Source organism: Chlorocebus sabaeus, chromosome 8, assembly GCF_047675955.1.
Source record: "Chlorocebus sabaeus isolate Y175 chromosome 8, mChlSab1.0.hap1, whole genome shotgun sequence".
Taxonomy (NCBI): Eukaryota; Metazoa; Chordata; class Mammalia; order Primates; family Cercopithecidae; genus Chlorocebus; species Chlorocebus sabaeus.
This window is the reverse complement of record NC_132911.1, coordinates 105,619,441-105,645,550: the sequence shown is the minus strand read 5'-3', so window position 1 is coordinate 105,645,550 and position 26,110 is coordinate 105,619,441. Positions and strand designations below refer to the sequence as shown.

General features: G+C 39.7%; 1 protein-coding gene and 1 pseudogene across 2 annotated transcripts in view; both read left to right on the top strand.

Moving 5' to 3' along the window:
* The window catches only part of NCALD (neurocalcin delta), a 453,797-nt gene that overhangs the window by 245,466 nt on the left and 182,221 nt on the right, over positions 1–26,110 (top strand). The window lies entirely within an intron of this gene.
* The window catches only part of LOC140712231 (phosducin-like protein 3 pseudogene), a 30,009-nt pseudogene extending 3,899 nt beyond the window's left edge, over positions 1–26,110 (top strand).

The window sequence follows — 26,110 nt, the reverse complement described above, 5'->3', positions numbered from 1 at the left end:
CACAACACCATGCCCAGCTAATTTTTGTATGTTTTGTCGAGTCACTGTGTTGCCCAGGCTAGTCTAGAACTCATGGTCTTAAGCAATCCTTCTGTGTTGGCCTCCCTAAGTGTCTGACCTCTTTCTGTTTTTTCTTACCAAAAGGCCTTATGAAACCTTATTATATATTTAATATGCTTTATACATTTTGCACATTTAGCATCTCTAGAAAAGGTTCACATCTTAGAATCAATGTACACAGTTAAGGAGAGGGATTTCTCTCCCACATTCTCAAAAGTTCTTATTTCATATTGCTTCTTAAAGCCATTACTGACTTACAACACAGAAAACAATACATGCCTGGAACATTATTTGAGGTTTTCAACTGTGCCTGTCTTTTACAAAGGTCTGCTGGAAGACTTCTTGATGCAATGTTTACATAGCTACATAGAGAGTATTACTGATATCAATGGAATTACACCAGGGCACCGGTGAGGATTACCTTCAGGTCTTGTTTGCAAAAGGCAGAGGGTTTTATATAAGTAGTTCATTATATCAAAGGAAGGCATAATAATTATCTGTTTTAATCTTCAGGAACCTCCTTGTTTCTGACTTTCCTACTGTATGAATCAAAGTGATTATTTCTGTATATGCTGTCTTAGTCTCTTTAGGCTGCTGTAACAAAATATCATAAACTGGGTGGCTTATAAACAACAGAAATTTATTTCCTACAGTTCTTGAGGTTGGGAAGACCAAGATCAAGTTACTGGCAGATTCGGTGTCTGTTGAGGTCCTATTTCCTGGTTCATAGATGGTGCCTTCTCACTGTATCCTCCCATGGTGGAAGGGGAAAAGAGATCCCGGAGTCTCTTTTATAAGGACACTAAATCCACCTTCATGTCCTAATCACCTGCCCCAAACTCCACCTCCTAATATAATCACCTTGGGGGTTAGGACTTCAACATATGAATTTGGGGAGGGAGGCAGACACAAACTTTCAGACCGTAGCATATGCCAAGAATCTTAGAACTGGGAGGAATGATGGACATGTTGTTAATGTGATCCTTTAGTACCAGTTTTTTTCAACATAGCACTATTGTCATTTTGAACCAGATAATTCTTCTGGAAGGGAGTGTCTTGCACATTATAGGATGTATTGCAGTATGCAGTATCAGTATCCTGGTGCCAGTAGTATATGCCCCAGTCATGACAACCATCTGAAGACATTGCCAAATGTCTCCTGGGAAGGGCAAATATCACCCTCAGTTGAGCACCCCTGCTTTAGTGCATCCTGATCGGTGACTCACACTGCTCTGTTTTAGCCTTGTATTGTAGTTGTATCACACATGTGTGCAATTCTAAGTGTATAGCTTTCAGTTTAACAGGATGGTATCTTTACAGTTCTGTAATTCTCACATCCACATTGAAGATGATATTATCAAACCAGGATTATAAGATGAAATAATTAGATATTTACTCAGCCAAGTATGTGAAATTCTAATGTGATAATGTGTTTTTCTGGGAGTCTCATTTCATTTGTTTAGAAAATTTTACCCTCAAAGTTTAAAGCTTACTTAGTGGTTCAGCTGTTTCTGAGGAAGATACGTTTATGAGAGTCTTAATGGCACAAAGACTCCACTTCAGTCAGCTGCAAGAATTACGAGCCTTTGGTGCCGTGGCACCAAACTTAAATGAGACATAAATGAGGAACATTTAATGAAATCAATTCTAGTTTTATAGGAAGCTGAGAATAACAGAGAGAAAAAAAGTGCTGCTCTTGTGTCCTTTGGTGATGATGTTTGACATTTTAGTGTAATTTATTATAATAGTATACTGGTTAATGTTCCCATATTATCTGTGGCTTAATCAAAGTTTCTGAAAATGGGAAAAATGTGTTCTATCTGTCACTGTAAAGCTAAGAAATGGTATTTCAAAATTACTTCAATCATACATGATTAGATCTTCTAAAGTGGTGTTTTACTGTGCTGTGGTCCAGGGAAGACTTCAAATTGCAAAAATGTACTTAGACATGTAGTAATATATGACACCATTAAAGAGATTATTTTTAAATAAAATTCCTTTTTATTTGTATTTTTTTACTTTAATGGATATTCGTTTTGTTAGGTGGTTTTATGAAAGTGAAATTCCTTTTTACTGTTATTGTTCACCTCACTTAAAGGATTCCTGCCTTAAAGTGTCACATATAGTTCAAATGAGCCAATATTATTTGGAACATAGAGCTTCTTTTGTGTCATGATGCTGTTCAGAAATATTAAGGACTTCTGATTATCTCGAAAATAAAGTTCTAACTCCTTTTCATGACATTCGAGGCCCTCTAGTAACTGGCTTCAATCCATCTTTTCACATTTATCTCCATTACCTCCCTTTGCCTTGTCCCCATATCATATTCCAACCATAATGAAGGAGGTAGCCCGGGACATCTTTGCACTTTTCTGCCTCCATAGCCCTTCTCATGTTGTGATTTCTACCCCTCAAATTCTCATCCACTCTTAAGAATCATTTATTTGACAAAACATTCTCAAATTTTCTTAGTTGGAATTAAACTCTCTCTTTTTTTTTTTTGAATGCTTTGAAAGCACTAACCTAGTGCTTTTCATGCTATCTGGGAGAGAATTCAATTTTTGAAAAACTTTCCAATTCATCACAAGTCAATAGGTGTTCTTCTGTCTGTGACTACCAGTACTTAGAATCTACCACAGGAAACTCACCATGCAAGTTTGGCAATCTCCAAACCATTCCATACCCCATTTAATGAGATGAGTTCACTTGATTACACATTTGGATGCTGCAGCAATATCCAACTGCTGTAAAAGTTTATTGACAACTACTTGCAGTATCTGTATTTGCCTTATTAAAGTCTGATAAGACTAGTCCGTAGACCACATTTTAAGCAGTGCTGTCTTAGACTCTAAGCTCCATGAGGACAGAACCTAGGGCTGCTTTTTTCATCATCATAATCCTAGGACATGGCATTGACTGTCACATAACAGCACATTGATTACATGCAGAGGTTCTGTCAGTAGCAGTTCCTGCCTCCAAAGTAGCTTGGATTAGATCTTGATCACTTTTTAACACCTATAGGATCATCATTCTTTACTTATAACAGAAAATAAGAATAAATGGGACTATCAGGCTGATTTATTTTTAAAATACATGCTTTTTAATGTAAAATCTACTAAAACAAAACATAATCTTAGCCCCCTGGTGCTGGTATGACCTCCTTATAAAGATCACTTGATCAATAATTTAATTTTCTTTCACTAGATAGTTGTAAAAATTCACTTACTTCAAGTTCATTTAAGTAAAATAAAGGAAGCTTAAAAGAAATCTAAAACAATTAGCCTCTTAAATAGCAAGACTGTATGAGAGAAATGTGTTCCTTGTACAAGGGAACCCCTATAAAAAACAAAATTATATTTAAAACCAAAACGGCTTTCTATTATGCAGCTCAAAGAGAAACACTGAAACTCTTGAACAGTCTAAAATTGTATTTCTGAAAATGAGAACCACATGGAACTAGTTTAGCATCTACCAGTGTAATTTCTATGGGGCAGAGTAACATTTTTCAAAGTTTAAAATGTAAGATTCTTAATAAATTACTTGACAATGCTATTTGAACATAACAGCTCTCACTTTCAGTAGTTCAAGAATGTCTTCTGAATTGGTAGGAAGTTGCAGTTGAATGTTCATAGTTTTCACTGAGTGTTTCATTATATTAATGTTAACAGCCAAGAAAAACAAGGACATTTACTATATGTTTTTCCCACCCTTGGCCACTGACTTTTCCGTGGAACATTTGTTATTTCTGGGAAACATATGGCATATGCCCAGAACCATAATTAGTAACAGTTTGATGTTATAGGAGTTCAAAATTTAGCATTTTCTAGCTTCATTAGATCAGTGGCTTCCTCTGAAATATAAAAGCAACAAATACAGATCCTAAAGATACATTCTGGAGTCAGCTTTTTTCTCCTTTACTAACTGCAGTATTTGCTTGTTTTGATGGGGAGGTGTTCAAACAGCTCTTCCCCAGAACCAGAAGGAGGCACTGCTCTAAGTACTTTATATATATCAACTTATTTAATCATTGCAGTAACAGGTGAGAAAAAAAAGGGACACAAAGACATTAATTTGCCCAAAGTCACTTAAATGAGAAATTGTGTAATCAGGATTCCTCCTAGGGAGTCTGCCTCCAGGGTCTGTGTTATAATATTCATACACAGTATCTTTTATGCAATACTGTTCCTCTAATGAGATGAAAGCTTCCAGAATTCCATTGGTAAAATCCTGTTGAAAAGGTTATTTTCTTGCAGACTATTTCTGACTAATGCTTATGTAGTAGCTGAGAAATGCAGAATGACTGGGGAATGCTGGGTAGCCAGGAATGCTGGATAAATGGGGGAATGCTGGGTAATTAGGAATGCTGGGTAACGAGAGAATGCTGGGTAACTAGGAATGCTGGATAATAGGGGAATGCTGGGTAACTGGGAATTCTGGGTAATCAGGGAATGCTGGGTAACATGGGGAGAGGGACAAGAAGTCATTAGTTATCAGCTCACCCTAAGCAACCTTCTAGTATCTGTAAACCAGAGGGTTGTCATTAATACAGAATCTAGGACCGCTGCAATGTTGATTATCTTCACATAAGATCCTTCAAATCAGTATTATCTTTGAATCTGAAGGATATATATTTGTAGATGCATTTTACTTCAAATCTTTAACTGTATTTAAAATTCACAGTTTTCTAGCACTTGCTACATACACATATACAATAGCTGAGAGGAGACATTTCAGGGAAAGAATGTTACTTATTTATTAATTCATTTATTTTTTACTTAAGACTTGAAGACTTTGTGGGGGAATGGGTTAGCAGAGAGAACCCTTAGTCTTTCCAATAGTAAATTTACCACTGAGCTCTCATACATATCCTAGCCGGGGGAGAAAACATAACCACTTTCGCTTTGTGCTGGAAGTCATCAGTTGCTTAGGCTGATTATTCAAAGAAGGCAAAACGTCTCATCAATGTCAAAATGTAGTTTGTCCCATCTTGTGTTACTAATGCAGTTATTAAGGACTGAAAATGTGACATTGCTTAGCAACATGCATAATAGTATTTACTATTATTTGATTTGAGCAGCAGCAGCAATAAGTACTATGTCTTGTAAATGTCCTGGTGACATTTTATTTTCCTTCTCATCTAACTTCGCTTGTATCCATTGCCATGGTATTAAGCAAAATGCTTAGTCTGTGGCTTGGTAGAGTGGGTTTAGATATACTCCCTTAAGTACGGAGATAAGTCCTGAAAGCTGGCATTAGCACAATGTAGAACCAAAAGGAAATTAGGCTGCAGGTAAGAAAAAGTAGTAAAGGATTCCTACAACTGTCATGGTTTATGTACGTCTTCTAATTTTCACTAACGGCAAGTATATCATGATGTCCTGTGAGATGCAGGAAGTTGCTATAATACTGTTCAGGCTATTTGTTTTGTTGTCTCTAGTCTTTCAGGCAGCAACTACTGTTCATATTAATCAAAAGCAAACATAATCCCTATTTCCTCCTAATGAAAAGACAGCAATTTGACTAATAACTGTGCCAGCACTCCCTTGTCATTTACACTTCACCCTGTGTGTTGGAGAACGAGTTGATGTCTGCGAGAATTTGATCTGGGTAGACTTCCATCCAAGCCCTCCTTTCTTCTCCAAATTAGAATAGCAACTGTACATCTGAGAATCCGGGCATTCCTCTAGTATTTTCCCTTTTTCTGTCTCCACAGTCATCCTAGCTTGATCTCTTAAATCCTGGTATATTAACTTGACTTCTGCTTGGGGAAGAGCAAGAAATCCCAGAGGTTAGGACCATCTAGCTAGAAAGACTGTCACTAAAAGAGTTGAACAATTTTGAGACGAAAGAGGGGCCAAGCTTCTCTCATAAAAACAAGAGAGAAAGAATCAGTTCACCACTACAAGAGAGGCAGTCATTCATCGTGGAGGGGAAAGATGTTCCACTTGGGACTGTCACCCAGTGATTGATGTCTTTTCAATTCCAGGACATGTGGAGGTGCTTTAGGGATTTGAATCAGTGAGCACATTGTTTAATTCTTTGTCCTTCCCAGGGAGGGATCCTGAATGTGAACATCTTCCTCATGCAGTTTCAGTTTTTGGTGCCTTCCACGTCCTTGGCTTTGCTTTTGCTTTGTTGCATCTTAGAATCATTAATTAATTATAGACCCAGTTCCTTCTGTGCACTTGCTAATTGGATGTTTTGAAAAATTGCTCCATGCTGGCTTCAATAATGAGGAGAGAATTAAAAGGCTGAGAAGTGCTGGGAAATAGAGACAGACCACAATGGTCATGGAAATCTAGCAAAAACCACCGAGATATCCATTACCCCAGTAACCAGGGGACATGGAGCACCGAGCAGAGAGGTTAGAAAAAAGACAATGAAGTGATGAAAGGGACAGGGTCAGTGAGGGGGCCTATTCTTGAGAAGAACACTTGCAAGGAGGGAAATCCTGTGTGAATGGTGCATTGACTGGACAGCCTGAGCTAGCTGTTGCCTCCTGTTGAGGAGGGGAGTTCCCTGAACAGGACGAACAGCCAGGACTTTGGAGTCCAGCATCCTGACATCTGTGACTGCACTCTGCCATGTACTGGCTGTGGGATGTGGAGCTTTACCTCTCTGATCATCCAGTTCTTCTGTGAAATGAAAAATAATAGTACTTGTGTCATAGTGTTGTGGTAAGGAATAAGTGAGATCAAGTTGGTCAGACTGTCTAGACTACTTCCCGGCACACAGCAAACTCTCAGTAGTGGCTAGTCATTATTACTATGCAGTTATGTTGTCAATTTAATAATGTAATAATAAAATATTAACTCAGGTAACTCAGTCTGGCATAGCTCAGGATTTAAAATACTCCGTAGGAGAATCATTGTTTCCATTGATTCCACTCCTTTCTCTTTCTAGCCAGTTTGTTTTTTCCCATTTTCTCCCTCCCTTCCCTTCTACTTAGGAAGAGAGAGGAGGTAAAAACTGGGTAAGAGGCTGGGCACAGTGGCTCATGCCTGTATTCCCAGTGCTTTGGGAGGCTGAGGCAAGAGGATCACTTGAGGCCAGAAATTTGAGACGAACCTGGGCAACATAGTAAGACCTCGTCTCTACAAAAAAAAAAAAAAAAAAAAAAACTTTAAAATTAGCCAGGTTTAGTGGTGCATACCTGTAGTCCTTGCTGTTCAGGAGGCTGAAGCAGGAGGATCACTTGAGCCCAAGAGTTGGAGGTTACAGTGAGCTATGATTGTACACTCCAGCCTGGGCAACATAGGGAGACCCTGTCTCAAAAAAGAAAAAAATTGATTAAGGAAAATGCAGCCGTTCGGCTGGAGGCCTATGGTTGTTGGGATATAGCAGAAGTGTGGGAAATGCTGAAAAAGGCCATCAAAGCCCAGCTGGCCAGATAACCCATGGAAACCCTTCCCAGTGTGGATCCTGTCATCTTGGGCCATTACTTATTTGGCATTTAGACATAGGTGATTTGCAATTTCAGATTCTAGATTTTCTCCTCCATTAAAATGCAAACCTTTACAATGGAAAAGTTTATTGTCTCTTTTGTTTACTGCTAATTCTCTAGTGTCTAGATACAGCTATCAGCTTCACCTTTGGGCTCCTGAAAGTCCTCAAATGGGCCTTCAAGTTCTGACACAATCTCCCCCATCCCATGTTACCTCTCTGATTTTATCTCCTACTACTCTGTGAAATCTAGCTAGATATATTCAGGAGTAGTTAAGACTTTTGGGCATATGAAAGACATCTAGCAGCAAAATGTAGTAGAAAGATTTAGAATGAATCATGTTTGAGGTCTAAGTTCTAGTGCTGCTACTATTTCCTGGGGTGAAACTGGGCCAAATCATGTGACCTTTGCAGGCTTTAGCCTCCACACTGAAAGAGTTTTGGATCGGGGTGCTTCTAATCGTAAATTTAATGGCAATGCTATCCTTGGTTATAGCATAATATGAAGTTGATTTATCCATTCAGAAACATTTCTGAGTATTTTTGGTCCCTGGTGTGAAATTGTGAATCTTAGCCTGGTGATTCATAGGCTAACAGCTGCTTTCCCACCCTCTACCCCAAGCTCAGGGCTTTGCAATGGGGGCGGCAGTATGGCCAGAGCTGACATCATGTCCCATTCTTCCTAGGTCCAAGTCATTTCCATCAAGCAGCATTTCCCAGGCTTTTGTCATTCAGGTCCCATCTCCACGATTTTTACTATATCACATTCTATCTATATTATTGTTTACTTAATGTCTTTCTTTAGACCACTCCCTCTCTATATTTTACCTTGCATTTGCCCTAAGCAGCAGTTATAGCTGTGAATAGCTTTGAAGTTGGATATGCCCGCTATACTTTTTTCTAAAGCACATAAAAACAAATACACAACCATAATCCACCATAACTATGCACCACTAAAATTGTCTTGAGTAACTCTAGTGGTTTGCCTTTCACACTTTGGGAAACACCACCGTGAAGGTGAGGGACAGAGCTCTGGAGCCTTCACTGCCTTCCGTGTCCTTCCAGTGACCTTAGGCCTTGGGAGGAAAGAAAAAGCCATTCTCAATGAAAATCTAAGGGAGCCCTTTCCAAGGCACTGGAGATTGTTCACTTTATTTTGATTTGCAATGTAGTGCAGAAATGACTAAGCCTTCCCGAGAGGCCAAGGGCTGCTGGAAAGAAGAAAGAAAGGTATTATGCTGGCTTAAAAAACAGAAGTCAATGGGAAAGGAACATGCTGAAGGGAAAGAGCAATTAGCTGAAGTAAAATAAAGCAGCAGAAAAGTGAGAGGAGTGCTGGGGAAAACTGCTGCAGAGAAATGCAGTTGCTCTTAGAAGCAAAGCATTAGTGGATGTTGAGAGACTTTGCAGAGATCCTCATTTCCTCCTCATTTTGGACTTTTGGAATCTCTCTCTCTTATGATGTGAGAACTGATTAGATACACACAGGGGCTCAGCTTGGAGGCCCAAAGTATGATATTCTTCAATATGCTTCCCGCTATTGGAATCATGCTCTAAACAGGTCAGCTCCTCTATGACATACAGTTTTGGCATGAAAGATGGATCTAAGACTACCAGAGAGAAAGAGTTAGAAATGACTGTAGACTTTCTCTAGCATCTTTTCATACTTAATTAAGAAAGGGAAGGACCTTAGCCTTTATCATGATATAGATTTTATTGACTTAGGCCCACATATCTGCAAGGGTCAGCCAAATTTAAATTGTAAACATGTTTTTAGAGAATCTGAATTTCACAGCACAACTGGCTTGAGCCATTGGAAACAAGATGCAGGACCCCAACACAGACACTGTGTGGAATGACATCTTAGGCAAAAAGGGCATCTTACCCACCAAGAAAAGCCTAAAAGAATTGGAAGAGGAGGCAGAAGAGGAGCAGTGCATCCATCAGCAGTCAGTGGTGACAACATACAAAGATATGACTTTGGAAGAGCTGGAGGATGATGAAGACAAGTTTAATGAGGAGGATGAACATGCTATTAAAATGTACAGATGGCCGAGACTCGCTGAGTGGAAAGCAATTCAACTGAAGAATACATTTGGAGAAGTTTTGGAGGTCTCAAGGAAGTATTATGTTCAAGAAGTTACCAAAGCTGGTGAGGGCTTGTGGGTCATCTTGCACCTTTATAAACAAGGAATTCCCCTCTGTGCCCTGATAAATCAGCACCTCAGTGGACTTGCCAGAAAGTTTCCTGATGTCAAATTTATCAAAGCCATTTTCAACAACCTGCATACCCAATTATCCTGATAGGAATCTGCCTATGATATTTGTTTACCTGGAAGGAGACATCAAGGCTCAGTTGATCAGTCCTCTGGCATCTGGCGGCATGAACCTGACAAGAGATGAGTTGGGGTGAAAACTGTCTGAATCTGGAGCAATTAAGATGGACTTGGAGGAAAACCCTAAGAAGCTGATTAAAGATGTGTTGCTGTCCTCAGTGCGGAGCTCTGTCCCCATGAGGAGGGACAGCAATTCTGAGGGTGACTGAGGCTGCAGCTGCTATCACATGCTGAACTTTCTTGTGACAAATTGTCTGGATTTTTTAAAAAAAGAAAAAGCAAGAATGAATCCTTCTGGTTTTTAGTTTTGTATAAATTATGTTTCAAATCTTTACATTTTAGAAATAATCATTGCTGGAAATTCCGTTAAATATTTTGGAACTCTTTTTTTAAACTATAGTATTTCCTCTAAAAAAAATTAAAACCAGCTATTGGTATGGCAAAAAAAAAAAAAAAAAAAAAAAGAAAATCTGAATTCCAGAGGATTAAAATATCTCTGTTTGGGAACATCTCCCCTGGCACACAGCTGAAGTAAGTGTCTGCAGATGGTCCCGGCCCTGTTGAGGGGAACTGTGTTGGGGTCTAGCATGCATTGTGCCAGGCCCCTGTCGAAGCTGATGAGTTCCAATCTAGAATTTTGATTAGGAGGAGGGAGGTACGTTAGGAGCCAAGTCAGCTGCACAAAGGCTGATTGGAAAAACCTTCTGTATTGTTTTGTGCTTTTCCAGATTTTTCTATTTAAAAATAGTGCCTATTAAGAGTGAGTGCTAATATCGTTACCATCCTTTCCAAAAGGGGACAGGAACTGGGAGGCTCTGAGGAAATTAGGTATGGTCTATACAGCAGACAGGACAGATTCGGCCAAAAGACAAGAAGCTCTTGGTTAAGCTGTACCAGGAATACTATCAATTACTGTTTCCTGGGATGAATTTAGGAAAAACCTAAGAATTAAATTGCACTCAAACACATGAAATGCAGTTTCATATACTATTTTTCTAAAACCTCAACTAGGATATTTATAATAAGGTTTTGGTTTCTTTCCAGACTTGAGAGAACATTCATCTGAAATTACATTTTTCAGGTCAGTTTTGGCCAGATGTTCTTTAGATAACTCATGAACATTTTCTTTTTTGGGTGGAGGGGTATAGAGCATAGTCCCTTGAACCCTTTTCGAACCTTTTTGTTAGATACTGTTTCTTTCCTCATTCCCTCTTTATTTTCTCTTCTCATTTCTTGAGTCTCTGTAGAGGCTGACCTGTGGGCCAAATCCTATTTCTCCAGACCTTTGCCCCCAGTAAAACAAAACAAACAGACCATCTTTCACTTTTCAGAATTTTCAAGACTATGTCAATGCTTTGACTAAGTCAGACCTTTGGGGAGAGTACATGAATCTCAGCAGCAGCAGTGGTGAGTTGGCCTCTTCCGGAAGGGAATTCACTGCATGTGTGTGGGCCACTGAGTTTGAAGTGAGTTTCACAGCCCACTTTGCTACCCTTGCCTGGTTGCTGAAATGGTTCAAACAAAGTAACAACTTAAATCATCGGAATAGAAAAAAAAAATAGGATTATTAAGTGCACTCTCTTTTATGTGATTTTTATTCTTGTTTATTTGTTTCATATGAACTTCATGTGAACAAAGGGACCTTGGTGAGTACATGTGCAGCCAAATCAAACTTTAATAGAATCCCCTAAGATAAGACAGGAACTATGGGAAAAGGTTTTCTTATTAGGTATTTGTTCTGTCCCTTCTCTGAAACACTCATTTCTAACACTGCTCTTTAGTAGGGAAAAAGTCATTTTTCTTTATATCTAAACTATTGAAGTCATTATATTTCTGATGGGGGGAAATTTTTAAGTGTGTGAAGTAAAGAGAGTGATGGGAGGCTGAGTTGGAAAGAACACAACATCTAACTGAGTCCCCTCTTCTGGTGAATTAGTATTGTCCCATGCTCATGAACTAGGGTATTTTCTGTTTTTAATTTCCTCAATTTTCAAACTGTACTTAGGTGTGAAAAGTTGGGGTTTTCCTTTTGATTTAGTTCTAGGAAGTCAGCATGAATCAGCCTTAGGTTTCCTGCCTCCAGATCCTGTTCTCCTTCTTCAGCTCAGACAAATTGAACAGGAAATTCCAGGATCCCTGGTACCTGGAGGGCTGTCAGGGTTTAGGAGAATGTCAGTGCAAGCTCAGTGTGGGCACAGAGCTCTCAGACTCCTTGACACATTAGGAGGAGCACAGACAAAAAAAGGCGAAAGTGGGGCCCTCTAAGGCTAGAGGCCCAAGCAGGGGCCAGATGCTGACATCTACAAGCAGTGTTCCTCCAACAGCCAGGCAAGCAGCATGATTGAATGCCTGGAGGTAGACTGCAGTCAAATGGAGACTGTCAGTCCCTTCTAAAGGAGGCAGTAGACATACAGTGCCAGGGAAGGGGCCCAGTGTTGCTACATCTTAGCAAAACTAAAAATCTATTTTCATTTTGTTTTAAACAATGTGCAAGCCAGAAAAAAGGGTTGAGGGGATCAGATATGGCCCTCAGCCCTACAATTTGCAACTGACCCCTGGTTCAAATGAATGAGCACAGCATACCTAGGCATAGATGACATTTTATTGAATGAGTGAACAATGAACTTCAATGTCACATTAGAGATGGTGCATTAATTAAATTACCCAAAGCTGAAAAATTCATCCCTAATTATGTCACATTGTTCAGTAGGATCGTCAGAGATTCAGCAGGGAGATAACATGACAACTTTACGATAAATATTAATAAAATGTCCACGATGTGGCAATGACTTCAATTTGTATAAACCCTTTTCCATGATACGTTTCACAGACAAAAAATAAAGGCTACAAATTAAATCCCCTTGCCAGTGAAAATTCCAAAGTTAAAGTCCAAAGAAATTAAAATCCAAAATTGAAAGCTCTTCTGTGGAGTTAAAAATCCAAAGGAATCAAAGTTCCAATCACAAAGGTAAAGTTCAAAATTACTTCAGAAATTTCTAAGAAGTTGCTTCATCGTCATTTAATCATTTGACAATTCTTTATGGAGCTTCTACTGTGTGCCAGGCACAGTGCTAGGTCCTGGGGGAGAGCGGTGAATAAGAGGCAACCATGTCCTTATGGAGTTGATATTTAGATAGGGAACAACATAAGCAAGTAAAACATGTAGTATTTTAGGTAGTAATGATTGCTAAGGAGAAAAAAACATAGGAAAATTGAGGGTAGAGGCAGTTTGAAATTTTAGATAGAATGGCCAAGGATAGTTCCATTGAGAAGGTGACTTTTGAGGAAAAGCCTGAAGGAAACGAGGGAGGTAACCTGGCAGATACTTGGTGGGAGACCATGCAAGGATGAGGGAGTGCCGAGTACAAAGGCCTGTGTTGGGTGTGGCTGGGTGTGCTTGAGGAACAGTAGAAGGCTGAAATGGCTGGAACAGAGAGAACAGAGATGAGGGATAGTAGAGGGTGGTGGTCAGAGCAGAAAACGGAGCCAGAGCATGGAGGGTTCTTTAAAGATAAGAACTTCGGCATTTACTCTGAGTAAGATGGGAGTGCTTGGAAGATCCTGAGCAGAGAAGTGACATGCTCTGACTTGTTTAAGTTTAAGTCAGACCTCTCTGGCTGCTGCATTCTGAAGAAGCTGAAGAGAGTAAGGACAGAACTAGGGACACCAGTTAGGAGGCCATTGTGATACCGCTGGGAATGGCTGTTAGTGTTAAAATTTGGTGGTGGAAATGGTGGCAATGAGAAGAGGTCAGATTCTGGATCTGTTTTGATAGTTCATATAACAGGATTTTCTCATGTATCTGACTGGGGTGTTAGCAAAAGAGAAGTCATGAATGACACTATGGTTTTGGTTTAAACAACCAGAATGGAATTGCCATTACGAGAATAGGAATGACTGGGAAGGAAACAGAATTTGAAGGAAAGATCAAGGGGCAATCTGAGGACATGTTAAGTCCTAAACATCAATTAGACATGCAAAGTAGATGAGGAGGTATTTGAAGGTGTGGATCTGGAGTTCAGGGGAGAGGAGCCAAACTGGTGATTGTCAGCATGTAGATTTTATCTAAAGCCATAGGACTGGATGAGATCACCTGGAAAGTATGTGTGGACAGAAAAAAGAAGAGTTTCTAGACCTAAGCCCTGGGTAACTCCAACGTAGAGATCAGGAGGATGAGGGGGAACCAGCAAAGGAAAACGAGAACAAACATTTGAGAAGGTAGGAAGAAGAAATCGTTTCGTGGAGAAGACACTGAATAGCTGTGTCAAATGATGCTGGGAGGTGAAAAGTGAAGGCTGAGAACTGACCTTCACTTTCCATGGAAATTAATGGAGACTTTGATATGATTAGACTCAGCTAGACTGATGGACATTCTGGTGCCTGGGTACAGCTGAGGCTCCTTCAACAGCCCTAGCCTGGCTATCTTCCAGGAATGGATGTAGTTCTCTCAAGTACTGAAGCACTCAGAAGTAGAGTTAGACACAAGATCACCCAAGTGGATCACTTTTTAATACATCTGAAGAGTTGATAATTGACCTAAGATTATTATAGAAATAGCCCCATCCACTTGAAATTAAAAATAAGACAGTCTGTGGCTCCTAAAAATATTATTTTAGGCATAAGGCTATTCCCCAAACCAAGTATTTATTATTGTCAAATACCATAGCACAAATACAATGAGACTGAGTAAAGGAGGGTAGGTAGAGAAAATCTTGATTTCAGTTACACCAGGATCCAGTAAACCTACCATACTGGAGAGCTTGACCTGTAAATTCACACTTAATGGAAGAAATATCACATGTACAAACACTACCACTGTAGCCACCCAGAAAGAGAGAGGAGAGAAAGAGAGAGAGGGGGGAGAAAGGAAACCCCAGCAGTTTTTCCCACAATATAAACCCTGCCTCCCTGAAGCACCGGCTGGGACCATGTAAGAGTTCATGTGTCGTGCAGGCAGTTAACACCTCAAAGAGATACACTGAGTGAGGAAGGACTGAGGTTCCACATTCCTAGTTTCTATCCCCAAAGGACTGATTAGAGAAAACACTGCTTCTCCCCTAGGACAGTGAGGCAGGGAGAAGAGAGGCTAGGAATAGCCCTCCAGGAGTCCTCCTAAATACAAACTCAGGGAAAAGATTTGACTTCCGTGTCTCAAACTCCAACAAACACAACAGGAAAGGGAATTCAAATCATTTTATTTGATTGCTTCTTTCATATAAAATTGGGAATAATGATAAATATGTCTTTGGCTACAATGAAATTAGAAACATGTGAGTTTTCATCATTCAAAATCTCTCTTATTCTGGATGTGGAATATTTATACACATAATCTTAGATACTCTTGTGTACATATCTGTCCATGATCAGGGAGAAACTAGAACACCCTTACTTCTTGTTGAGTCCTTGAACTGTCCCATCTGCTGATGAGAGCACTTATTGTAATAAAAATACCATTCTAACCAGTCTGTTATAAACTCATGAACAAATCTACATTGAGTCCTTCATTTAAGATAGATAAAGATGACAAGTACTCTTTGTCCTTCTAGAAAATTGGAACAATCTGGCCGGGCGTCGTGGCTCACACCTGTAATCCCAGCACTTTGGGAGGCTGAGGTGGGTGGATCACCTGAGGTCAGGAGTTTAAGACCAGCCTAGTCAACATGGTGAAACTCTGTCTCTACTAAAAATACCAAAAACTAGTCGGGTGTAGTGGTGGGCAGCTGTAATTCCAGTTACTCAGGAGACTGAGACGGGAGAAACACTTTAACCCGGGAGGCAGAGGTTGCAGTGAGCCAAGATCATGCCATTGCACTCCAGCCTGGGCAAGAAGAGGGAAACTCTGTCTCAAAAAAAAAAAAAAAAAAAAAAAAAAAAGAAAGAAAGAAAATTGGAACAATCCTATCAGATCATATAAAATATGGCTTTTCTTGTCAAGTCTTTATGAAGATGCTGTTTGTTGTTACCTTAAAATGCCTGTCTCACCTCTCTCTCTCCAGATCTCTCTCCTTTACTCTGTCAGCATTTAAGATTCTACTTTTCCATGGAGGCATCCATAATTAATCCCACTAGCCCTCATCAGCACTGGCATTCCATCACCCTCACATGCACTGTGGCTTTTGTAGGTCATGGTCGTGCTTTGTTGTTGGTTGTTGATATCCTTGTGTGTCGAGTAGACACATTTGCACACACTTAGCCTCTTGGAAGGAAACTGGAACTCACCACTCCACAGGCGACTTGAAGTGGAACATTTTATGTTCTCTGAGCCACCGTATGGCAGTAAGTAGATTTGCTTTAAGTGTCTTATAGATTGATTGAGCTTAATTGAAATTATATACAGGACATATACATGCTTTGGAAAGTATATAATACTATCTGATTACAAGGTGCTGTTCTGATTGTTGGTTAATGTAGTTTAGTTCTCTCTTCTGTGGCATGTTAGAATCACGTGGGGAGATTTAAAAAAACATGAATGCCCGGGGCCCATCCCCTTGGAATTCTCAGTTCATTGCTCAGGGATGCAAAGCCGGCATCAGCATTTTTTGAAAGCTCCCCTCCCTAAGTGCTTAAACCACAACCCTGGTTTGCTGTTTCTTGCCAAGTAAGTCTTCCCCCAATGGTCACAGACTCACTCCCGCATTTCATCCAGATCTTTGTCAAATGTCACTGCCTCAGAGAGCCCTTCCTCTACCCCTCTGTCTGAAATAGTCCTCCCCACTCTCACCCATAGCTTTCTAGCCTCTCAGTGTGCTTTTGTGTTTTTCAAAGCATTTAATGGTTACCTGATATGATATTAATACATGGAATGATAAGGAAGTGAATTTCATTCAACGCAGGAATGGAGACCTGCCCTCCCATGGAAGCATCTCTAAATTTCCAATCCCCTATTATTTTAAGAATACCAACCACAGAATGGAATGGCAGCCTAAATTCCCCTGGCTGGTGGGAGAAGGCAGATGATGATAGAGGAAGCCTGGGTTAAAAAAAAAAAGTGAGAAACATGGTTTAAAACATTTCAAAAAGAAAGGGAAGGGGATAGAGGTGATACAATCTTTTTTAAAAAATTGAAAGCAAGACTTTGGCAGAGGCCAAGTTGGCAAATGGAAAGAAACCTCATCCCTACAGTTACAGAACCAATATCTGGATTGATCAAAGAAAAACCCCAAGGTTGATAAGAAAATAGTCACAGATGAGATAGGCTCCGATCTTCCTCCATACCACCCCTTGCGCCGTGAGAATGATTCCCGGATGAAAGGGAATGAGAAGGTGATGGAGTGAGGAGGAGGTTTGGGAGCTGGCTGGGAGTTCTGAGGAAGTGAGCACACAGTGTGGAGAAACAGGCTCCAGGGTCAGCTTGCTTGGATTTGATTTCAGAACCATCGTTCAGTAGCTGTGAGGACCTACACACTTGACTTTTCTTCCTGGGTCTTCACGTCTGAAGATGACAGAAACTCCTGATTCATTTGGGTTGTTGTGAAAATTGAATGAAATAATATGAAAAAGTTTGTAGCAGAGTACTTGGGAGACAGTAAGTGCTTAATAAGTGCTAACAAATGTGTGTTATTAATAATGTCTTTTTAAAAGGGAGTGAGCTGTCAGAGAAAGCTGGAAAAATTTTTCTTTAGTCACATAGCACTTATCCCAGGGAGCCAAGGACAGGGCATGTGACCTAACTTTGACTCTTCCCCAAATGAGGGAGGGATTTCCTATTTGTCCCTGTTAGAGAAAACTAGCATGAGATTAAATGATAAATGGCAGCAATCAAAGTCAGTGAGTACTTGGATATTTGTCTTTTTTTAAATTTTAGTTAAAATTGACTGCCTCCTTTATTATGCTATTAGATATTAATCACTAGTTACTATTTGCTTGTAGTTTGAATAGTTTGCTTTTAGAAAAAAGCATGGCAAAGTGAAGCACATGCTAAACATTTTCTAACTTTTGTACAAGACTTTGAAAGATTAATACTAAGGAGGCTTCATGGATCGTAATTAAAACACTATTCATTTGGAACCAGCTCCTAAAAAAACGTTATGCCTGTAGCCTCAAACTTGATTAAGGGAAATCCTGTAAGTCCTAGAAAATATCACAATTGCCGTAAGTAGTTTATTAATTATCGTGTAGATTTACTTTATATAAAAACAGTGTTCCTGAAAAACTGCAACTAAAACAAATTTTTATAGTTTTATTCATTTCTTCATTAACTTATATTGTAATATCTGTGAAAGTCAATCGTTTGTTTTGGATTGATTTTAAGGCACAGTAACTTCTAATTCTTTGTCAGACGTGATAGTTTAAAACCTGTGCATGAATACTTGGTGGTATCATGGAATGCAACAGTTTTGTTTGCTACTTAAGGGCAGCCTGGTGATGAATCCTTTTGCAGATTTGTGGAATTATTATTATTATTTTAAATGACAGTTATATAATTGTGATATAAATGATTACAAACTCCCTAAGGGCAAGGAAATATATCTTCTATTTACTGCAGCACTGTGCAGTGAAAAGGTAAATAGTACCTGGACATGAAGTCGAGACCTGGGAACATACGCAACCTTAACAGCTAACTTGTGTCGACAAGGCACCTACTTTTGCTGAACACTAATTTTCTCATCTGCCTTCCTATCTTACAAATGCATAGGATCTCAGATGGGACCATAGGTATGAGAAATGCAACAACATATGAGAGAACACAATAGAAACATTATAGCAGGTGCTCAACACAGAGCTGTCTGATGATTCGTTACCATTGGATGTATTTGTTCTTTTAGACTGCAATTTTCATGTTTACTTTTCTTGAGGTAGGGCACTTGTATACTTTGGTGAGCTGTTTTGGTTTTGCTTTTTTTTTTTTTTAATATCACGCATATAGGCTTAACATACTTACTTTGGTTTGCTCAGACTATGTCTTCTAGGTTTTTCATGAGGTCTTTGTTCCCACGGCTCCTCCTACCTGTGTGTTACACCCCTGTTTTTAGCAGTTCTGTATGTAGTGTGGTCTGATGGCTAGAGCCACAGTGGGCTCTCCCAGTGTAAGCTGAGAAACCCCACTGACTCGGAGGGTGGCAGGAATCTAGTGAGCTCCACAGTCAACTTCCCCTGGGTCAGGGGTCTCTCAGTTTCCTCCCCTTCAGCCCCACTGACAACCCAAATCAAGAGGAACAAAGTTGCCCGTATTAGTTTTCTTTTGCTAGTATAACAAATTACTACAAACTTAATGACTTGAAGTAACACAGATTTACTATCTTACAATTCCGGGGGTCAGAAGTCTCAACAGACATGCTGAGCTGAAATCAGTGTGTTCCCTCTGGAGACTCTAGGGGAGAATCCTTTCCTTGCTTTTCCAATTCTAGAGGAGTGATGAGTTTTTAAATGTATTACCTTGGCTTTTAAATATAATTTATTTAACCATAAGCTTATATAATTTAATTCTAAATAATGACTGTGTTTAACAACCAGCTTATAAAATTTCTAAAAATTTAACATTCAGCTTTCAGAGGCCAGTACAAGCAATCATAGCTCACAACTGCTTCCATATTTCTAAACAATCTGCATATACTGCTGTTTCTTGATTTTTCAATTTTGACACAATCTCCTTATAATGGAAGATGATGATTTAGCTCCTCTCATTCCCCCATTCCCCAGCTCTCCCTCAGTTCTCCAGTGCACACCTTCTCTTACTCCCATCTTCCCAATATAATACTATCACAATTATGGGTTAAAACAGTATTCACTGTTTATGTCAGTATGGTTGACTCATTATAGCTAACATATGAGCCACATGGATACATGTGGTGATTGCGTTTCCTTTCTTGTACAACGTTTTTATTCTCCTGGACTTAATTGCCAATGGCTACAGCTCCAAGAGAGCAGAACAATTTTCTCAGTAAGGGTCAACATTTCTGGTGCTTTAGTGGTTTCTTGTTTGTGTGTTTCTTGGAGCTGTCTTTATGGAACTCTCTGCTCTCCTGTGTCAGTCAGGAGTGATTATTCTCTAAACCTACGACACGCTTTTGTTCTGAGAATCCACTTCATCATCACCTTGGGAGGATTCCCCTGTTTCTTGTGTTGGATGTCCTCCATGGCCTTCAGGTCCTTGTCTTTCCAAGTTTTAATCCTTGTTTTTATAGAACTTAACCTCCGGTAGTTTCCTGAGGCAGCAGCTTAAGAAAGCGTGCATTGGAGGTAAGTTTTAATACTTGCATGTATGAAAAGATATATGAAAAGATATTTATCATGGTCCAGTTCTTGATTTCAGTATTAGCTTGGAATACAATTCTTCGCTGGAAATCATTTCTTCTTAACATTTTGAAGACAATGATCCATGGTCTTCTTAAGTACAATGCTGCTTTTGAAAAGTTTCAAAACTGCAATTCTGATTTCTAAGCCTTTAAAAAATAATAACCTGTCATGTATCTCTAGAAACTTTTGAATCCACTCTTTATCTCTGACATTCTAAAAATTTCACAATGATATGCCCTATTGGGGTCTTTTAAAAATTTATTGTGCCAGGCCTTTGGGCACATGGACACATTTAGTCTGGAAGCTCATGCCCTTTGTTTTGGGAAATGTTCTTATATTACCATTTTGGGAACATGATAGTTTCTTTTCCAGAATTTCTATTGTTCATAATAGAACAAGGACATCTTGGTTTAATGCACTACTCTTCTTATCCTTTCTCTCTGTTCTTCTTCCTCACACTTCTTTTCTTTCTTTTTATACTATGTGTAGGAAGATTTCTTAAATTGTGTCTCCAAAATTGTTTATTAAACTTAAAAAATCTCTGCTATCATGCATTTAGCTTCTAGAATCTCTTTGTTAATTTGCTAAGGGGTCTTTATCTAGCCTCCTATTCTTGGTCATGGATATAGTATTTTATGCCTTTCTGAGGCTATTAATTATCATCATATTAGTCAGGGTTCTCTAGAGGGACAGAATTAAAAGGATATATGTATATATGAAGGGGAGTTTATTGAGAGAATTGATTCACATGATCACAAAGTGAAGTCCCACAATAGGCCATCTGCAAGCTGAGGAGCAAGGAAGCCAGTCTGAGTCCCAAAACCTGAAAAGTAAGGAAGCCGACAGCGCAATCTTCAGTCTGTGGCTGAAGGCCCAAGAGCCCCTGGCAAATCACTGGTGTAAGTCCAAGAGTCCAAAAAGCTGAACAACTAGAAGTCTGATGTTCGAAGGCAGGAAGCATCCAGCATGGGAGAAAGATGGAGGCCGGAAGACTCAGCAAGCCTAGTCCTTCCAACTTCTGCCTGCTTTATTCTAGCCATGCTGGCAGCGGATTAGATGGTACCCACCCAGATTGAGGATGGGTCTGCCTCTCCCAGTCCACTGACTCAAATGTTAATCTCCTTTGGCAACAGCCTCACAGACATACCCAGAAATGATACTTTGCATCCTTCAATCCAATCAAGATTAACCATCACAATTGTTAAATTTTTTCTGCCTCTGACATTTTTTGTTTCTTCCAAGTTCATTTCTCCTCTTGTTTTGTTGCATGTCTTTCATTGGAGATTGTTCTCAAATATCTGGTCATTCTGTTTTCCATTCGTAATTAAGTGCACAATACTAACAAGTTCATTAGAAGCTCTGTGTGCAGGAATGGAGCTCCTTGGGATTCTCATTGGGGCTATCATCCAGACACTTGTTCATTTTGTTGAGGAACCCATAAATATCTGTACTGTAGACTTTTCCCTAGGGCTATTCTATTTCTTCCAAGAGAAATCCTCCAATATTTTGCCAGACTGCTGACATTCTAGATGCTGAGTACAGGATGGGAACTGTGAATCCCATTTTCAGTCTCTGGTCTTACTCCCACTCCCTGCTGTGCCTTTTGTTCAGAACCTCTCTGGTTCAGCCTCTTGTAAGTAAACCTCCAGTATCAGTTTGGGATAGGGGAGGAAGTCACCTAACTGTGGGGTAGAGAAGAGTGCGTTGGAACAAAAATGCTTTCTAACTACCTTTTTATCACCCTTCTTATTTTCAGTTCCACCTCTCACCTTTATTTTCAGAGGGATCTGGTGCCTGTCGTTCCTGAGATTTTTCTGGCTTTTGAAGGGCAAATCATTGACTTCAATCACTGCAGATGGATAATTTCAGTTTTATTCCACTCTAAATCCAACCACGTGTGAAACTGCTTTCCATTTTCTGAAAATTTGTTGATATCTCTCTTCTGATGTTGTCTCTTCTTCATCCTCTTTTATGTGTGTATTTACATTTTACATTCTTTTACTGTTGTTTTATTAGAGTTTTGACTGGGAAACGATACCAATAGGTGTATTTAATTTGCCATTTTTAACATGAAGTTTGTATATATGTTAGTAAGGGTTTTGTTTTGTTGTTTTAACCAAATTGCTCTCCAAAAACACTGATTCAATGTCTATCCCATTGACAATGTCAGTGCTCATTACTCCGCATCCTTGCTAACACTAGGTATTATAAGTACATATTTGTATCTTTGCTAATTTGTCAGGAAATATTTTATATCGCATTGCTATGGCGAACTGGTTTGCCTGGGGCTAATGGGTTTTCTGGGATGTGGAATACACAGTGCTAAATCCAAGAAAGTCTTGGGCTAACCAAAACAGGTTGGCCAACTTATTGTTTTAATTTAATTAACTTATAGTTTCCCCCAAAACTCTCTGAAGCTGGATTAATTATTGATGCTGAAAGAAGAAAGAACTCTATCTTGTTCTCCCTCTTTTACTTCCATTGACTTGACATCTCCCCCTGCTTCAACCATCACCACACTTTGACTTGCTGTCCTCTTCTGCATGCAAATCTCTGCCTTCTTTTCCTCTGGAGATAGCAGAGCAAATCGAAGGTGCTGTCTGGAGGTGTGCTAGTAGGATCAATGGGATTAGCAAAGAAGTCTGAAGCCCCTGTTATATTATTTATTTGGGCTTTATACTTGAAGACTAAACTCAGTAAAGAGTCAGAGTTCTGTGGGAGAGAGAAGTCAGAATGCCTTTGAGTGAGTAGATATGTGCATCTGTGTCTTCTTGGCTGTGTCAGTGTTAGACTGTGTTTGGGATGGGAACCATGCTGGAAATTCATGCCAAAGAGAAACTGAGAAATTGTGCTCCCAAATAGGTCTTATTGAAACTATCTCAATCAAAAGAACTGTGAATCTAAAAGGAGAATTAGAGGAGGAAGATGGACAGTGTTATATACTCAGAAAAAGTTAAAATTTGAAGCAAATCTTAACATCCTATTATTTATTCACTATGTTGCTATGATACAGCCTTATGGTAGCAATGCTTAGTTCACAAACAATTTTGGAATTATCTTCATTTATTTACTCAGTGGACACTTGGGATTGATTAAAGGTAAAAGAGCTCACAGCATGGTGGGGAAGAGAGTCACATATATAATATACCAGAGGTATTAGTGAGGTGCTGTGAGTGTACGCACACTGGAAGGAATAGTTTCCCTGAGGAGTGGGGAGAGAGTCAAAGTAGATAAGGCTCTATTGAAGGTGGGCATCTGAATGGCTCCTAATGGAGAGGCAGCAATTTGCGAGGAGTGGAAGGAGTCAGGACATCATAAGCAACCTGTATGTGTCATGATGTGGCACTGTGAATGGCTATGATGCATTTGGCGATTGGGTCTGGCTTTGTGGAAAGCAGCAAGCTATGGGGCTGGGTAAGTAGGATGAGCCTGAATTCCAGGGACTCCTTTATACCTTGCTAAGGAGGAGGGTTTTCTACCACAGAAGATATTTTATTGGCTCATTAAGTATACCATAAGTTTTCATATTTATGTAAATAAGTACTGATATTTTAGTTCACTTAGACTAGCAGTTTTCTTTTTTTTTTCTTAATAGCAGCACCATTTCTTCAAATAAAATCTTACACATAAGCCCATGTAGAAACATGTAAGATCAGGCTGGGCGTGGTGGCTCCGACAAGTAAAAAATGACAGTAAAGGAGTCTTTGCAATTTGAGAGGCTAAGATCGGCAGATGGCTTGGGGTCAGGAATTCAAGGCCAGCCTGGGCAACATAGAGAAACCTCATCTCAGTGAAAAATATAAAAGTTATCCAGGCATGGTGGCATGCGCGTGTGGTCCAAGCCACTCTGGGGGCTGAAGTGGGAGAATTATGTGAGCTTGGGAGGTAGAGGTTGCAGTGAGTCAAGATTATACCATTGCACTCCAGCCTGGGTGACAGAGCAAGACCCTGTATTAAAAAGGACCAAACCAAACCAAACAAAAACAAACAAAACAAGAAACATGCAAGATCAGAGCTGCTGTAGTTGATCCAGGGTTGGGACTTAGATCCCATTCTTCATCTTTTCCTCTTCCAAAGCTGCCTCCAGGGAACCCCTGGTGTCCTGCAGAGGTGAGTCTGAAACCCACTGACAGCCTGAGGTTAAACCCTGAGGGTGTCACAGCAAGAAGTATGAGTGTTCATGAAGATATCTCTATTTAATCATCTCTGGACTTCAAATAAAGGAAGGGAAAATGATTACTAAGACTTTATAATTAGAAGCAAATAACATGACATCAATAATACAGTAGATATATTAAGAGATTGAGCTTCTAAGACATCGCTGTCTTTTATTTCTGTCTTTCTGGCCCCTCATTGTTGGTTCTGGGGATCATCCCTATTCCCTCTGATTTATTTCTTAGGTTTCATGTTTTCTCTACACCCATAATGTCATTTTCCACCTATGTACTTGTACTCTACCTTCCATCTGAGGCCCTGATGCATCTCTATCAAGATGTGCGATGATCATTGCAAATTCTTATTATCATCCCCTCTAAACTTGAGATTCAATTTCTTGAGTATATCCATGTCTTTAATTGTAGCCATTTCTATCAGGATTGACTATATTATGCTGCTCTAACAAACAGCCCCCCAAGTCTCAGTGGTTTATTGAAACTAAAGTTTATTTCTCACTCACATGAAATCCTCTGTGGGTACAAATGACTCTCTGGAGTTGCTCATTTAGATGTACACTCAACATTCTAGGCTGCCTCTCATCCTATGATGATTCACTTCCGGGAGAAGGTAAGACTGAGGGATCTCACATCAACAATCAAGTGCTCTGGCCTGCAAGTGACAAATATCACTTCTGCTCACAACTCATTGGCTAGAGTTAGTCATATAGTCCTATCCAAAAGCAAGGGGGATGGGGTATTATTCTCCTAAGTGTCTGGAAGAGAAGAGGGTGTGCTGCCTCTCCATTACTTGCAACTACTCTTCTTCCTGTTACGAATACTGGTCCCGTCTGACTACCTGACACTTGTTCATTCTTGATGTTTGTTTCCCTGTGTCTTTTCTGACTCCTCTTCTTCTTCCCTCCATTCCTCTTCCTCCCCAGCAACCTCATCAGGAGGCTCTCACCCATATGTCCAAGCACTGTGCTCACTTCTAACCCAACCCTGCCCTCGCTGCTATATTTGTGTGGGCATGCCAGTCTTCCCCAGTTGGACCAACACAATGGCATTATTGATCTCAGTATCCCCAGTACCTAATAGTGCATGCTACCTGTAGATACTTGTTGAGGTTTATCGTGTAAGATGAATGAATGTTGCAAGTTCCTAAACATGTGATTCAGATGCCCAATCTTACTCTGTTACTTTATGAAATTTTTTTTAAAGCTATATGATGTTATATCAAAATATGTTGTTATACTTTGGGATAATCGGTGTGCTAGCCCTGAATTTAAGTGTAAGTCCCATTTTTTTTTTCATGGGAGTCTAGGAAAACTATATGTTTATTCAGCAGTAAAATACAGTTTGGAACTTAAATGAGCTATTGATCAATTTCTGGTCTTATGCGAGAAGGAATAAAGCATCAAGAAAAAGGAAAGACTTGCTGTCAAGAACAGGAAAATTTGACAATAGAATATTAAGAATGCAGGAAATGAGGGGAAGTGGAAAGGCAGCAAGTGGGAGAGAAAAAGTACAGGGACAGTGAAAGTGAATGTAGGAGCTTTCTGACCCATGCGCTTCAGGAATGCAATTCATCCCTAAAATGCTGTTTAGTGTCTTAGGTTGCAAGTAACCAACTTAAAACCAGATTGAAAGTAGAGTGAGATAGCTGTCATCATGAGACTCATTTGATCTGTTTAAAGGCGGCTGCTCTTATGCAGGGACCAACACTCACCTCCAGGGCAGCAGCTGGTGCACACTTCAAGCGCAGACCCTAGGAGCTACCCCCTGCAGTGCCTGCTGCCAATAGTGCAAACGACTCAGAGAGACTTCATTGGCACAAGGGAATACTCTCGCCTTTCTGAGTAAAGAGCAAGTAGAACTAAA